Raw genomic sequence first — 16,202 nt, 5'->3', positions numbered from 1 at the left:
TGTCTTATAAATGTCAAGCTTGCTTGTGCTAGCCATCCTCCTTTCCATAATTCTGCTGAACTCCTCACCCTGTTCCAGTTTTGGTAGGTCCTGAATGAACAAGGATGAAGCCCTCTGAGTCTGACAGAATGAAGCTGAGTGACATTCAGTGGATGCTCCTTCAGGCTGAAATGGCTCACCTTGTATCCTGCAGTAAAAACAACCTCACGGGTTGTGCACTGAAGTATTGGAGCTATGAAAAATGTGCAAATATCACTGATCACATGCTACATCAATTAGACCTTCTGTGCAGTGGGCAATTAGTGCTTCATACAGAAACCAGAAGATACACAGTCATATGTATTTATCAGAGAGGAGAGGAAAACATCTGCTGGTGTATGAGTCCTGATTAGACCCAAAGGGGAATCTTGGTTTCACTCCTTTTTAATGGTCCAATAGCTAAAATCATTCTTTCTGCCTTACTAAATGCATTTGAAAATAGCTTCCCACAGTGCCTGAAGTGGTTTAATTACATCTGATGTGGTTAAAAGAGGTTTCCAGATTTGTCTGATAGACCTTTCTCTATCTGAGAGGGTGTGTGGTTGCTGATACCACCTATGGTTGTCTCCTTTGCCTGGCATGCTCCTGGTGATTTACGGTGGTGGCTTTATCTTCCACCTTTCTTTTCCCCAAATAAGATTATCTTTTTTATCTAACTTATATTGCTCGTTATCAAATCTAAGGTGGGATAATGAGAATTATGCATAAAAAAAAGTCAATCCAGTAAATTTTCTTCACAATATGTTGGAGTTGGAAGGAATCTTCTGCCTACACCTGTAAGAAATGGTCCTAGGATTACTAGGACCAGGATCCTCGCTTTTTGGAAACCAGAATTCCTAAAGCTTTCCTTCATAATGTGCATTCTCATTGCTCTGTAATATTATTGAGCTGAGATCCAAAGCTTACTCTTGCAGAGAGACTGTTTAAGGTCTTTGCCTCTACCAAGCTACCATTTTCATAATGAAATTTGTTGGATTTAGACAGATTAACCCCCTTTAATTTTAGTTGAAATTAATCAGCTGAAGAAATTATTATAGGCATTATGAGTGCATAAATCTTTCCTCCTTACAAAACCAGGCAGAACCCCCTTATTATACTGAATTGTCAGTGAAGGAATTAGAAGTTTGAGTACTCTGGTCAATTTTTATTACAAAAGCCCTGCAGAGATGAGAATTCTTCCTGAAACTTCCAGAGTTTCCCTGCCTTCTCCAAAGTGCGACAGTAATATACATGTTTCATGGGAGATAAATAACTTTAATCCTCCTTTGACAAAGACCCAAATATTTTGAATTTAATTTTACTTGCATGAAATGATTTGCTTCATGTTCTAGGAACTCAGCAACCAGGCTGATAACCACCTATTTCTGCTCACATTTTACCCTCATTTTACCTAAAAATATTTCATAGGAGTAGCAGATTTACAAGTGTGTTCAGAGAGAAGGCTGAACATGGCACATCAGTCTCCAGGGGAGATTCCTTTTGCTGTAATTTTTGCTAACAGGCATTCTACCAGGTGAAGTGGACTAATTAAAATGACAACTTCAGCCATGTATTAAAAAGATATGAAAAAGGTGGAGAAAACCCTTTCCTGTAATGGTTTGCTGTGGATGTTACAGCACCTGAACAGCTCTTTGTTCAATAAAAATGCTTTACATCTTTTTCTCCCAGCCTTCGCTTTGTGAGTTAAACACAAGACAGCCTCCTGGCAAGTGGATTTGTGTGGTTTTGCTGTGCTTTTTGTATCCACAAAAGGTGTTAGTAAACTTTTCTGTGCAGTTTGTCAACACAACCTTTCTCTGGCAGTTAATCTGATCTACTTCAGCTGTGATCTGTTTAGTTACATTTCTAGATGACACACGGGAGCAAATTAGATTAGGCTTGTTTTCTTTGTTGAAAAATGGAAAGCACAAAATCCAAGACCTGTATAATCTTGAATTACCTCAGGACCTGTTTCTGTCACGCTGAAACAAATTTGCTACAAGAGCATGGCTGCATCAGTGGTGGTTCTCTAAAGCCGTGCTGGTTTAGAAATCAGAAATTGAAGTGGTTTTAAACAGATTTGCGTTTTTTTTCCTATGATCAAAACATTTGGGGTGGGAAACAATATGTACTTTTTCTGAATGCGTGAAGAGTGACATTTGCTTAATTCTAGATTCTGGTTATTCTTTCTATCTTGAAGCTTTTTTATTAAGTTGTAACCACATCGGAAGCAGTACTTGTCACAATATAATTACGTATTGGAGATTCATTTAAGTTCCACACCTTGAATCCACGAGTTGAAATTCAAAGTGATACTATCATTCATCTTCCTTTAAAAAACAAAGGGAAGAGCACAAAAACGCCCCTCAAAATATCCAGAAAGGAGAATTGGCCTTGTTCTATGCAGTGTGTATAGTCAGTAGGTTTTTCCTATATTCTTTCATCTTTTTGTGGATTTATAACATGCCTGAATTTTAGAGAAAAAAGAAGGAAAAGACAAGGGAAACAGTTTATGTCTTAGTTGGGAAATGAACTGCAGTATCTGTATCTAGCATGAAAAAAGCCATTGGAATTGCAGATTTGGCTATCTATTTTGTTTCTAGGAACTGACAAATGTACAATTTGCAATCCTATGTAATTATAATCTGATTCTAGAGTACTGTAATTTCTACCAGTATCTAAAAATATGTAATTTAGGCATAAATTTTCAGTACAGAATGTGCAGATTAGTGGCACAACCTGCATGAGAATTACACTGTTTAATTCCTGATATTGTGTCCTTTATCTATTTTGAGAGGTCATATTATACAGAAATGTTCATGTAGCAGTACATGAACAGCAAAGGATACTTGTGGCTTTGCGTGAGAGCTGTCCATCACTTTATAAAACATAATACTCTATTTGCTTAGCCATTGGCTCATGGTGAAAGGGAAAAAGAATGCTTAACTCAAGTAAAAACAGTTTAAAAAATAATAGATTGGATAAATGCTGAAATCTTTTTCATCTCATTCCTTTGGATATTTTGTTAGTCATGAATGACAGCTGCTTGCCAGTTTAACAAAAACAAATACTTAGAGTTGACACAGCTTTTTAAATCTAATTATCTTACAAATGCTTTATTTCAAATACGAGGTTACTCTTTTTTGCATGTAAAATATTTGTGCAAATCTTAGGAGTTTTCAAGCTATAAAAAGCAGCTTAGTGGGGTTTTTTTTGTTTTTTTTTTTATTCCTCCTTGGTTACTGTTTAATGGCACAGGTGAATATTTGACAAGCAGTTTAGAAAACAAAAGTATAAATGTATGATTTTTTAAATCAGCCTTTTATTCTGGTTTTTACCATTCTGTGTGCTGTAAACCTTTATTGTGCAAATACCTAGCCATTTGAGCAGGTCTAGATGGCAATATTTATGTCCAGCCTTAATAAATTATGTTAGTTCAGGATCAGAACCCTAAAAATGAGGTGGTGTGGATATATCAGACCATCTTCAGTGTGATTCAAATACAGTGAAAATTATGTCCCAGAGTCTGAAATGTCTTGCCTGGGGACTGATTTTGCTCTCAAACAGTACCACACAGGCTATTCATGTGACAGTGTTTTGAAGCCCAAAACATTAATTTGAAAAAGGTGGTTTCAGTTAGAAATACGAATTAATTGGGTCATGATTAGTAGCTCTTAATTTTTCAGTAATTTGATAACTGTGTCAGCCATAATCTGTGTACTGCAGAGGAGATTTTCAGCTGGAAATCCAAAGCTTTCTGGGGACACGGATTCCATGTTCTCTGAAGCTGTGAGTCTGCAGGCTGTCTTGACTCCTCTGCCACAGCCTTTCTCATAATTCTCTTTTCTTGCTGGCAGCACTCATTTTTGCATGTCTTATACATCTCATAGAGCAAAATCTTGTGCCCTGAGGGGAAGGATTGTTATATCAACTAACTGCCCAACACTGAAAGAATCCAGCATTTGGGTTATACCAGTTAATGATGATAATTTTCCAGACTGTATTAAAACACAGGTAGTAGTTTTCCAGATTTTCACTCCCAGGGTTTAAAAAAAAAAAAAAACAAACCAAAACCACACATACACATTTATCTGTGTATATATACTTAAATATGAGAAAATAATGTGTGATCTGGTTTCTGTTGAGAGATCAAGCTGGATAGAGCAGGTAATGTATTACTTTTCTCAAGTTATCACAGTTCTTAATAATTAAATGCTTTTTTATATTTTTCCATTTATATATCACTGGAGCAATGCGTTTCACTTAGCTCTTTGTAGCACCACACAATGGAGGATAAAGTGTTGAGACAATAATGCAGAGTAATTATTAGGTTAAATGATAATTTCATTGGAAGCAGTTTGAGAAAACCAAACGAAGATGATTTTGATCATTGAAGATGATTGGTCACAGAGTAGTCAAGAAGAAGAATAGTTGGGATTCTGATGATTCAAAATGAACGTGGAACTAAAAACATTGCAATAACCAATACCTGACCTGTTTTAAATTTGACTAATTTATTTACCATACTTAAAGCTGATGTGCTAGACTAGGTGTACCAATTCAAATTGGTGAGCATGGTTAATGTTTATGAAAAACAAAGATGATTGAATTTTATGCAATGTACATATCTTAGTATGCTACAAGAAGAGGCGTGTTGCATAAGAATACTGAGACTGCTGCTTGATGTGACACTTCCAAGTACTTGTAAATGTAGTAAGTGCATTTTGCTGTTAAAAGGACTATACTTTCTTCAGTTTGAAACTGAAAAAAAAAAGCATATTTGGGTTTAAATAAAGTATAGCCAGAATATAGAAATACGGGTTTAATAGGACAAGTTAGGTTTTTTCCTCAAAATGTGTCAAAAAGTAGTATTCCTTCGTTTTCCTAATGCAACCTATGATATGTGATTCTGTATAGTATTATCCCACGCTATGCTTTTCCCCTTCTGTTTATTTTCTCTCTACAATTATTTTTACTAGAGAAAGTAAACTCCCTTGGCTGGGAGTTACACACAGATGTGGAGAAAAACATTTAATGTAACAAAAAGAAAGAAAAGCTGACATGCCTTCTAATAATGTTGGAAGGTACTTTGAAGGACATGTTGGAAAACAAAGCTAGAAAATAGATTTTCACTGTACACAAACAAGGTTGGTTCACAGCTGCAGAAAACTCTGACTGTGTTGTAAAGTTTTCCTGCTGCTTCTTAGGTTTTGAGAATAGATTCCAATTACCCACGTTCAGTTGCACACAGAAGCAAAGGAAAGGGATCAGCTTAGATTTGAAATGGAGAACAATGCTCTTCAGGCTGTTTACTCACAGGATCATCTTCCCAGAGCAAACTGATAAATTAGAAAAGATTAAATATGCAACTTGGATTGAAATTATCTTGGAATGCTGTAGGCATCACCAGTACTGAGCACCTCTGTCTTAAAAAAAAAAAAAAAAAAAAAAAAAAGGGTAGGAAAATCACAATCCCAGCCTTATTATACTATGGTTTTCTGAGATTTATTAAAATCTGAAAAAGAGTCTCTTTTTATGCAGGCAGTGTGTATGCACACTGTGAAAACAATTCTCTGTCTTCAGGAGTTTATAATTGAAAAACCCCAACCTGGAGGGACTTATAAATACACATTTTTTAATGCAATGTGAAATTAGTGGGAACATTTTCATGCGATTGAATTCATGGTTTTGGGGATTCAGGGCCCAGGTATGAAGATCAGACTGTATGGAATACCTCATCTGCATAGAGTGCTGTTAGGAATAATGACTTAGTTTTCATTATAGGGTACAAAATATAGGGCAAATGGTGGTTTGCTACTTTTGATAACCATCAACATCTTGCCAGCCTTGAAATCTATATCATCTACTTAGGCACTAGGATCTGACAAACTCATTTTCCTCTGAAAATGCTGTCCAGGATTGTCAGTGTTTGCTACTAGTGTAGAAGGTAATACGGAGAATGAACTCAAACCAAAATGAAAAATCTGCTTTTCTCCATTTCAGTAAAAGAGTACTAGGTTGGATTATAAAGATAGCATGTGTGGGGGGGAAGTGACAAAATATTTTGTTTCACGATTAGTATTTATCATGAAATGACATGTCTTCCCTTAGAAACTGTATTCCATAGAAACTGTAAAACCACCTGTAAAAAGGAAAAGGGAGCTTGGCTGTTTCAATTCACTAACATCTATCAGAGTTGCAGTTCTTGCTGTATTTCTCTTCAGTTTTGATTGTTAAAGCAGCTAAGGGAAACTATGTAGTCTCTTTCACCTTCACATTTTAAACAATTATATAGCTTAATTTTATTATGCCTTTAAAAATCCGGTAAATACAACATTATCTTTTTCCAGTCCTGTCCTAAACACATCCACAGGCAGTGGGATCTGTTAATACTTTGCTGCATTAGTGAATTACCTCAAATATAATCCGTTTCAGCAGCAGCACGTTTGATCTACATATTCCTGCCTGTGTTTGCATGCCTACTGCAGGGAGAAGCCTCACTGAACACCTGCAGCAGTGACCCTATCGTTGGCATCAGTGTTTTGTTTGTTAAACACTTCATGATTATGCTATTGTTTTAAAGGCTAGCATTGTTTCTAGGTTAATTACTGTACCTGTGAGGCTTCATTCTTGCTTCACAAAGGTGTTTCCAAGAGGAGTTAAGACTTGTTTGTTACTCTCATTTTACAGGTGTCTTGGAAGGTTGTACTGTTTGATGTAAAAAAGACCCAGTAGCTGCCAACTGGATGAACCCATGTTTCATAGAACAGGTATAAGACAGGGAGGGAAAGGAGCCTGCAGTCATCTTCTGCGGGTTTTCTCTTCCTCCCATTGCCTCACAGTGTTTTCCACATCAGAAACACAGAGGTCTGTTCTAGGTGACATCTTTTACCTGATCAGCAGTAAGAGTGGAGAGAATCATTTTGGTCCAGGCAGGGAACTTTTGTTCTGCAGTGTATATATGTGTAAGTGCAATCTCCTTATGCAGACAATACTTTTCCTCAGTTTCTGCTTGTTTAATTTATTGTTTGTTGTGGTTGGATGCTCTGTTCATTAATGGGTTGGTTTTGTTTGTGCGTCTATTTTACTGTTTTCATGACTGAGTTTGGCTGGGTTTTGCTACTGAGAGAGAAACCTGGCTGCTAGGGCTGGATCTTTCCAGTGGCTGGCAGCGATGTGTTTTCGATAAAGGCACTTCCTGAAAGTCATGTCATTTGTCATCTGGATCCATCTGCATTGCAGGTAGTGTATCTCCAGGTCACGGTATTTTTCCTTCCCAATTTGCTCCTATTCAGGTACTTCTCGTCAAACTACTTTAAATACAATTTTAGCATAGATCACCCAAAGGCTATTGTGTTTTACTGCTCCATCATTCATGTTTATTAAATTCACCTTTCTCTTTTGGGACATAGATTCCTTCTCTGTCATTGTGTTCAGAGTTTGTGTGTGTTGAGGGAGGGCAAGAAATAACCCAGCTCTTCCAGTAGGTGATATTTTCATTACCTGCAATTTACTGCCATATGCTATATTGTTCAGTTCTGTGTAATTGCAGAGAATGAATCTGTACAAATATTAGTTCAACTGATCTTTCCAGGGCAGTAGTGGCAGTCCTGTAGTTCAGTTTTTTAAAACATGCAATGTGCTTTAGGGAATAGTTTTACTTTTCATCTCACTAGATCTTTTCCTGGCTTCTTATCATCCTCAGTGAAAGCTGTCAGCCTAGGCATTTCAGATCCTAAACTGTAGTTTCTTTTTCTCTACGACTACAGTTTTGTTCTGATTTAACTCAAAGCTGGATCTCATTACTTCAAAGCGTATCTGAAGTATTTGCAGAGCTCCTGTTGTTCCCTTCAGCACTGAGAGTCTCTTGGGCTATTTGATTAAGGATGGTCAGTGTTTGTTTTTATATAACCTGTAATACACTCATCTAACAATACATTTTTACCTGACTCTGATGGGTTTTTTAAAAACAGTCTAAGAGAAACATTTAGAAGATTTGATTTCTACAGTTGCTCTTGGTTTCATATACCCCTAAAGTCGTAACAATTGGAGATCTATTTTGATTAACTGTTCTAATTAAAACAGACCAAAATGCTGTTACAGAATCATAAAATGGTTTGGGTCAGAAGGGACCTTAAAGATCATCTAGTTCAACTCTCCTGCTATGGGTAGGAACACCTTCCACTAGACCAGGTTGCTCAAAACTCCATCCAGCCTGGCCTTGAACACTGCCAGGGATGGGGCGTCCACAACTTCTCTAGGCAACTTCTTCCAGTGCCTCACCACCCCCAAAGTAAAAATGTTTTTCCTAATATCCAATCTAAACTGACCTTCTTTCAGTTTGAAGCCATTCGCCCTTGTCCTGTCACTACCTGCCCTTGTAAAGATTCCCTCTCCATTGTTCTTGTAGGCTCCCCTCAGGCACTGGAACACCACAATGGAGTCTCCCCTGAACTTTCACCAGTCTGAGCAACTCCAACTCTCAGCCTTTCCTTACAGGAGGGTGCTTCATCTCTCTGATCATCTTCTTGGTCTTCCTCTGAACTCGCTCCAACATCCTTCTTATGATGTGGGCCCCAGATCTGGACACAGTACTCCAAGTCGGGTCTCAGGAGTGCTGAGCAGAGTGGGAGAATCCCCTCCCTTTCCCTGCTGTTCACTCTGCTTTTGATGCAGCCCAGGACACGTTTGGCTTTCTGGATTGAGAGCTCACATGGGTCAGGTTGAGCTTCCCATCAACTGTCACCCCCAAGTCCTTCTCCTCAGGGCTGCTCTCAATTCATTCCCCAGCCAGCCTGTGTTTGTGCTTGGGATTGCCCTGACCCAGGTGCAGGACCTTGCACTTGGCCTTGTTGAATTTCATGAGGTTCACACAGCCCCTTGCCACCTCCAGCCTGTCAGGGTCCCTCAGGATGGCATCCCTTCCCTGCAGTGTATCCCCACAGCACACAGCTTGGTGTTGTCAGCAAACTTGCTGAGGGTGCCCTTGATCCCACTGTCCACACTACCAACAAAGACTTTAAACAGCACCAGTCCCAATACTGAGCCCAGGGAATGCCACTCCTCACTGGTCTCCCCTTGGATATTGAACCATTCACCACAACACTCTGAGTGTGACTATCAGGCCTGTTCCTTATCCACTGAGTGCTCCATCTGTTAAATCCATGCCACTGCAATTCAGAGACAAGGATGTTGTGCAGGACTGTGTCAAATGCTTTCCAAAAGTACAGGTAGATGATGTCTGTGTCTCTGCCCTCATCCACCAATGCTGTAGCCCTGTGATAGCAGACCACCAAATATTTCAGGCATAATTTGCCCTTACTGATGCCATGTTTGCTATCACCAATCATCTCCTCATTTTCCATCTGCCTCAGTTCAATAGGAATTTCCCTGGACTGCCACATCTTCTCAAGTATGATGGATAGTGGCTTAGCCACTCCCTCTGCCAGTTCCCTCAGGACCCATGGATGCATCTCATCAGTTCCCATGGACTTCTGCTCCTCCAGGTTCCTTAGATGGTCTCAAACCTGGCTTTCTCCTATGGAGAGCAGTGCTTCATTCTCCCAGTCCCTGCCTTTGCCTTCTACACTCAGGCTGTGTGGTTGGAGCACTTCCTAGTGAAGTATGATTCAAAAAAGTTGTTGAATACCTCAGCCCTCTCCACATCCCAGGGAACTGGGTCTTCCATTTCCTTCTGGAGAGGACCCACATTTTCCCTAGTCTTCCTTTAATCACCAATGTACCCACAGAAGCTTGTGTTGTTGCCCTTGACATCTCTAGCTAGATTTAATTCTGTCAGGGCTTTAGCTTTCCCAACCTGATCTCTGACAATTGTGTGGCCATGCTGAGGATTTGGCTGGAGTTCATCTTAACAATTATCTATGTGGAATTCAGAAAAAAAATTATGAATGTGTTCCTGTTGTTGCATTTGCTTTCAGTTAATCTGCAGAACTATTGCCAGACATAATGAGTGTCATAGATCTTAATGTACAAAGGACATTTAGATAAACCTTACTGAAGCGAAGAGTACCAACAACCTTTCAGGAAGGTCTCATTAATTTGGTGATTTTTAAACTAGTTTGCCATCCAGGATTTGAGAAGAAAATAAAGCATTTGGTTCTGTAATTATTTGTGCAACTACAAGTGCAGTCTCTGCTATCAGCCATCTGCCTTGCAGGCATTACTTTTAGTGCCATTTGGATCATCAGCACAGTGTATGATCCTCTGCATCTTCTGTTTTGTGGCTGGCTTGGTGCTGATACTTCTCATACAAATGTCTGTTTCATGTTTCTGCCTTTTTTACCTATCCTTTTGTTTTATTATTTTTAGTCTTTTTAAGAGCCTTCTGCACAGGCAGAGGAGGTGATGCCATACTCCTGGACAGACATGCTTTTATTTATCATGTGAGTTTCTCAGCCAAATGCTTTATTCCCCTTCAGCTTCACCTGAAGAAATGCACTCTCCATGTCTGCAGGAGTTCCTGGTGTCTGTACTTTCCTGGTCAGTTCAGTGATAAATAAGAGGTGACCTGTTAAGGGTAGGCTCTCGCCCTTTGTGCCCTATGAACGTGGCATGGGAGAAATCCAAGAGCTGCTGTTGCTGCTGTTGGCAGTAGAAGGGCAAAATAAGATTGAATGTTCTTGGGCTGCTCCTCAATTGGCCAGAATTCTGCCTGCTTAGGTGGCCCAGGAAAGCAGTCACTCATTTTTCTGTAAGGACAGGAGCTGCAGGCTTTGCTCCAAATCAGGTCACTGAGTAGCTGCTTTAGGGTCACAAAGCCTTGATGATTCCCAGCATGAGGGGAGTCCTTGCAGTCTCTCAGAGGGATTTGCCTCATTTATAAGTCTTTGATTAGCCTGTGTGTCTGATATAATAATGTTCTCCCAAGTGGCTTCTGGTGAGCTCAGCATACGGAGTTCATGGGGCAGCAGACCTTGTTTTATGTGGGGAGTTGCAGGTGTGGGGATTTGCAGGTGTTGGCATTTTTGCCAACTTCACTGCTTAGGAATTGGTTGAATTTCACTTGTTTGAAGAACCTAAGTGTGTGCCAGTCCCCCTGGAGCATGACTTCAGCCTGCAGGTCCCTAACCCTGTTAATGGACTTTTACAGTAGCATTTCATCAGTGCTGTGGGAAGGCTCATTCCTAAGGACTTAACAGTAAAGTTATCCAGAGCAGTTGGGCTTTATGGAACTACAGAGACTTTACAGAGATTACAGAGAAATGTAGTTGGGTGAATATGACAGATGGTATCCAGTCAGCCAAGTGCTTTCTCTTCACAGGAATTTTATTTCCCATGTTTTTGGAGACTGTAATGTTCAAATGGCACTTTACACCCATTCTTGTTCTTTTGAGTCTGTTGTGCTCTTAAGGATCCCATAACCTGTTTGTCTTGACACAGCAACATAGCAGCTTTCTTCACAGCAGGAGTGTATGGAAAAGATCTGAGTGATCTTGAAGATTAGTCTGGTATGGTGTATTTTTTTCTTTCTATCTGGTTTGATCATCCATTGTTTTTGAATTGCAGTCTGCAATATGGCAGAAGAGACTCAAGATGAAAATACCACCTCTAATTTTCCATTGCTTCTGGTTCAGTGTTCTAAACGGGAGGAACAATTTCTTACCCAATTCTTCATCTTTTTATAATGTGAATGGTTTGTTTTGGGAATTTTCCCTCCTTATGTATATTTATTTTGCTTGTGCAAATGTTCCTGATTTCACATAGAGCTTTTGGGTGCTGCTGTTTAGTAATGCATTATCATAGCACAGAAAAAAGAGAAAATGCAAGGGTGACACTTCTTAAACAGTGTGTTAAAGGTTAGTGGTAGTATGAGTCTGCTTGTTTGACCAGTTGTACTTTTTGGTGAAATTAGTGCCGCACTGCAGAGATATGCTAGGTGAGGTTTTGGACCTTTGTCCTGGTAAAAAAGTTACTTTCATGGAAAATGTTCCTTTATGAAGCAGTGTCAGGAAGGAACAGAAGCATTGCCTTGTTTGTCAGGCAGAAACAATAGAGCTGCTTTAATGTCTCTTTTTCTTAAAAAAACCCAAACCCTAAAATAAAATCAGTGTCTACATGCATATTGGGTATTCTAATTAGAAACATTTCTTCTTAATTCTTTTTTCTTGTAATGGCTTCTTGAAATACAAGCAGTTTGCATGTTCAAAGAGCAAAGGTGAAGTACTTGCTGTGAAAAATGTTATTTGATTTGTCTCTTCAGATTTTACTTAAACTGAAATCAGCCCGTGTGGAATTACAGTAAAATGTAGCATGATGTTGATTTACACACCCTTCTGCCTTCATCTCAGCAGTAAATTGTGGAGCTTCCTGTCATCATGAAGTTTCATCCTAAAAACCTAATTGGTCTTGGGTTTCTCTCTAAATGTTTTTAAGGAATAGAGATTATGAAAAGCTTAGAATATTAAATTTCTTGCATATATTTTTGTCTTTGTTATGACATTCAGCAGTATAGTAAGCCTGGCTTACTATAAACTGAATTTAATCTTGAAACTGTTTCTGCAAAATAGATTTTGTGTCCTAAAAGGATGATATGAAAAGTAATACTTTGACTAAAATGTGATTGTATGTGAATTTCAATGTATTTCCCATTAGAAAGCAGGAGCTGAGATGTTTGAATCAAATGCTGTATTTGAAATTTGAAAATAATGATATCTAACGACAATACTTAAGTTTCTGTGGGCCTTGGTCCAGGCAACTGATATGAATCTTTACAATATATAGCTCTAGGCTTGACTTCTTAAACTCAGCAGCTAGTAAACTCTAATGGGTGGATTGTTCAGGTCCTTATAGAAGGATGGTTTTCCCCTGAATAATCATCTGCAAGGAAGTATAAACAAGCTCTGATTTGCCAGCTGAATTTGGCCTAGACTCTTACTGCAGAGCTGAAGGGCTGTTTACAGTATTATATATAGTGCAAAATTGCTTTTTGTTTTAAGTGGGTCAAAGCCATAGCCAAGATGCCAGGCAGATGCATGATCCTTGATCAAATAGGAGTAAAAATGTATCTTACTGGATCTTCAGGATACTTCAGCCTGCTGAGCAGATTGCTAATATATATGCATGCTCTTCAATAATTCAATTTTCATGAATTATAAAGTTATATTTCTCTATTAAATCTAAGTGAGTTTCATGCTGCTCCTGGGATTTTGTAGCATCGCATCAAACATGTAGGCAGAATTGTTGTAACAGCCTCTCTCTCTCACTGTGAGATTATTTCCTGCCATCTTTGTCACAGTTTTTCCACCATTCTGGGCCTTTAGTCTCTGGCCATCCCAATAATTTGGACCACAGTGCAGCAAAACCATTGCTGGGTCCTCACCCTGTGCACAGCCCTTCCAGTGGGATGAGCAATTGATTTCTGCTCTTTTGAAAGACCAGGAAGGGCAAAGGCTGTGCTTCTGCTCACACACTTTCATGTTTTCCAAAGAAAGACAAGGCAGAAATCCAGAACTGGATTTAAATTCTTGGACCCTGGAGCATCCAACAGAATGGATGGAGTGCCACGTGCTGTGTGAGGTGATCTGCTAAACCTTTTCTGCAAGGACCCACTGAAGTGGGAGGAGAAGGGTTGGTGGCACTTACACACCTCATCTCAGAGTCCTTTGCAGGTGTTTTTCAAGGCAGCAAAAGTGAGGGCCTGATGGAATTGCTATGGAAACAGAGCTTATATTATTTATTAATTAATTACTTATTTAAGCATGCATGTATTTAAACCCTGATGTCCCTTAATGGCCTATCTTGGAAGTCACCCAGTTTCAGGAGACTTTGTCCACTGGAAGTTGGGGAATGTGAAATGTTGGCCGCTGGTCAGCATCTCCAAGGTCCAGTAGTTCTGCAGAAAATACTGACAGAGTGCACAGTCTCAAACTGGAGTGCTCTGTTGTTACAGCAGAAGAATATATAGGCTAAATTGAATCCTCTTTGTATTTGGAGTTGCATAAGCATTATTAGACATCAAGAAAGGACAGAACTGCAGCTTTTCACTGATACTGGAACTGTTAAAATAGACAGAGTTTGTGGTCATGAAGCCTTTTTACCATTACCCTGTGAAGGATTCAGAAGAGTGGTGTGGCTGGCTGGTGGGAGCAAGGCATTCTCATAACCTGGAGGGGGAGAGTATTGCTGAAGTAACCATATTCTGCTCAATCTTGGTGTCAGTGAAGAAAGCTGGAGTTCAATTTTGTTTGTTGAATGCTACACTTAAATAATGCACAGGCTTGTCAGTAATGCATACCTACAAAAGGTTGTGGAAAACTACTCAGAACTTTATAAAACATAAAGTGGGATAATGAAGGAGCTGGAAGCTCCAGATGAGGTCGTCATCTGGTTTTCAAAGCATGCTGCTCTCAGTCTCAGCTTTGATTGCATATATTCAGAAGTTTTAAAAACAATGTTTTGCAGTAGGAAGGGCAATGTAGAGAGGTGCTTTAGCTTTCCAACATCCGTTGGTTTTGGATGGAATTTGGTCTTTTTTTGGCAGTCCTCTGGTGTATCTGATACTTGCATTTGTGGAATGCTGAATCAATGCAAATGACACCATTCTCTGACTGGAGTTTGCTGTTCACTGCTATTTAAACTGCCATGTTTACCATGCTAAGGTTTGGCATTAAGAGACTTGAAGGAGCTGTGCCTGAACCTGAATTTACCTTGTTGTGGCTTCCCAAAGGACATTTTCCTTCTCCCTTGATCCACACAGTGTGTTATGCCAGGATATGGATGCTGGGATGGTATATGCATTGCTGCCTCTGCACTTCTTGGGGTCTTGCTAGCATCATTACATGGTTTTGGCTTTTTTTCAAGCATTGTCTGAAATGAGGAGGATTTTGTTCAGGACATTGAGCCTGAAATGTTACACTTAGGCATCTTTTACTCAATTGTTTGGCCAAAAATCTCCATTAGGGTAGTTCTGCTTTTTAGCAGTGCAGCTAATGCTGGTGCAGTTGCAGTGAAGCACTGTTCTCAAAACCTGATACTGTATACCATGGAGGAAAGTGTGTTTTCCTTTTATAACTAATGTAATTTATAAAATGAAGAATGCTTGCTGTAAAGTAGAACATTTTTATGAGTGTGAGGGTTTTTTTCTTTAATCTTTGTGGACTATGGGTAATGCATTACTTCTACAAGAGGCATTAATTTCATACCTGAGGTACTTGAACAGCACAGTTTCAGTCGGTGGAACATCAGCCTTTTGTAGCATATAACCTAAGTAAAAATTGTAAAAGGCTGATGCTACCAGTTAATAGTACTTAATTATAAGTCTTTGATAATGCTGGCATTGGAAAAGTGGCATTCTGCATGCCTTTATTAGCTGTCCCATCTCACTCTACTACAATGTTAGCGTCTGCTAAAGAGTGTGTATTATTACATGGGATTCACATTTTTTATGCTATTTCCATTGCAATACTGTTGGTTTGTATGTAGGTCAGAATCCAGGTTTGTTTGTCCTGGACTTTTTTTTTTTGTTCTTTTTGATTGTTAAGAGTGATTATAAGAGAAGGGGGATAACATTTTATGAAAGTGTATTGTAAGAGAAAATGAATTTTCCTTGTAAGAGGCTATTGTTTTTGTTCTATAGCACTATTTGGCTTGTAGATGACAAATTACTGTTTAAAAGATTTAATTATCTGGTTCAATGTTTAACCATAGTGTTCTTACAATAGAGACCTTTGTTCTCCAGAAAAATAAAGCCTATTCAGTAGTTTGATAAAATACTTCACAGGAATAGCTTTCTGATTTCAATGCCAGTCTTTAATATCCAATTAATGAAAGTGATTGAATGCACAGGAGCTAATCTCCCAACTAGCAACAGTTAGCAGAGAGAAATATGGCAGTGAGCAATGCTGTTTATCTTGCCAGCCTCTAAATGTTGAAGTGAGTGGCAATAAGTGGGACTTTTCAGATATTCAGGAATAAATTATGGTTTTTTGTGTGTAAAAGATTAGGCAGTTAATTTTCCTAAGATAAATAATGCTGAGTTGCTAAGCAGTTCACTTACACTCCTCACTATTTCCAGGCTTTATGTGCAAATTTTCAATTTCAGTGCTGTACACATTGATGTTTTGCATTAGAAGAGAATGGAAAAGAAACCAAGCTGTAGACAGTGGATTTTGCATTTCTTTTTGAAGCGCTTGAATATGTATTTTTTTGTTGAAGTTTATGTGAGC

At 38.9% G+C, this 16,202-nt stretch overlaps 1 protein-coding gene across 4 annotated transcripts in view; it reads left to right on the top strand.

Annotated features, from left to right (window-relative positions):
* Positions 1-16,202, top strand: part of TUB (TUB bipartite transcription factor) — a 137,751-nt gene that overhangs the window by 80,448 nt on the left and 41,101 nt on the right. The window lies entirely within an intron of this gene.

The sequence above is a fragment of the Lichenostomus cassidix genome, chromosome 5 (genome assembly GCF_008360975.1).
Source record: "Lichenostomus cassidix isolate B80296 chromosome 5, HeHo_3.0, whole genome shotgun sequence".
NCBI classification, from domain to species: Eukaryota; Metazoa; Chordata; class Aves; order Passeriformes; family Meliphagidae; genus Lichenostomus; species Lichenostomus cassidix.
The sequence above is the reverse complement of the archived record's forward strand: the minus strand, read 5'-3'. Positions and strand labels throughout refer to the sequence as shown.